Genomic DNA, 1209 nt, shown 5'->3' with positions numbered 1-1209 from the left:
GAAAGCTTTATATAGACTGAAAAACTAAAGTCGATTGGGGGGGAGGGGAAACGAGTGTTCAAATTTGAATTCCTTCGCTCCTTTTCAATACAAAGGATAGGACTATTGGGCAGGCCTGCGACTCCGCGAAAAGGGTGAAAAGGAGACAGCGACTTGATCGTTTAGGCTGCTGGTTTATGGGTTTCGCAGGGATGATTTCGCACCGAGTTTGTTGGGAAATATAGTCGATTATCCTTACCCGAGATTTTTAAAACTTTCACCCAATGTTCTTTGGAAATACTCCTTAACTATGTGAGATGAGCCTTCTTGAGCAGAGTATATTAAAGAGTGTCTCTTTCCAAGGATGTTTTGAAGAAAACCTTCCAGGAAAGCTGCTGGCATAACCACAATGTTCACCAATTTTCCTTTGAGATTTTTTTCTTTTCACAGAGAGTCATGTCAAAGAACATGTCCATGTAACGATGAGCATTAGAGATGAGATTAGCATCAACTCCGTGGTTCATTACAAGAAAGAAGCCATGACTCCTGCACGCTTCACCAACAAGCCTAGATGTTTGTTGGGTGGCAAAAGGGTCACCAGAAAAGAAACACCTTAAGTCAATAAGGGGAACATGAAGTTCTTGTGCTACAGCACAAGGCTTCTCGTCATCCGGACATATATATTGTATGAGAATGTTGGACTCATTTTTCATATGGGATGCATAAAAAATCAATGGTTTTTCATCACCAAGCATAGGTGATTTTTCATTTATGATTATATTATCAGTGGTCATTGCAAGCAAGGGTTTGATTTTTTCTTTCTTGTGCAATATATCAAAATAGGGAAAAGGATGTAGAAGTAGTTCATTGTGAGGAGCCAAGATGAAGTATTATATAGGGCTTAAGGATGCTTAGAAGTAGTTCATTGTGATGAGCCAAAATGAAGGATTATGTCACGCTCCGAGACTACACCCTACGAGCGATTGACACTCGAGAACCATTGCTGGCTCCAAGCGAACCCTTGGCCTGACATAACTCTTAGCGAAAGACTTAATCAATAATAAGCAGTCTCAAAAGATACTCATGCAAATAACTTAGAATGCCTTGAAATAAATATTCGTCTCGCTAAAAAGTCAACTCAAGTCTTAACATAAACAATTGAGAATGGAAAGACTAACGAATTATAGCTTTCCGTCTATGAAAACTCTAAAGCAATGAGGAATATCAGGG

The 1209-nt window shown here is 39.4% G+C and overlaps 1 pseudogene; it reads right to left on the bottom strand.

The window, feature by feature from the left end:
• Window positions 1-234: 234 nt before the first annotated feature.
• LOC107062619 (gibberellin 20 oxidase 1-like) lies at window positions 235-773 on the bottom strand (annotated as a pseudogene).
• Between the last annotated feature and the right edge of the window lie 436 nt (window positions 774-1209).

This window comes from Solanum tuberosum, unplaced genomic scaffold (assembly GCF_000226075.1).
Source record: "Solanum tuberosum cultivar DM 1-3 516 R44 unplaced genomic scaffold, SolTub_3.0 scf00012, whole genome shotgun sequence".
Classification (NCBI taxonomy): domain Eukaryota; kingdom Viridiplantae; phylum Streptophyta; class Magnoliopsida; order Solanales; family Solanaceae; genus Solanum; species Solanum tuberosum.
Note: the sequence above shows the minus strand (reverse complement) of the source record. Positions and strands in the feature narration are given on the sequence as shown.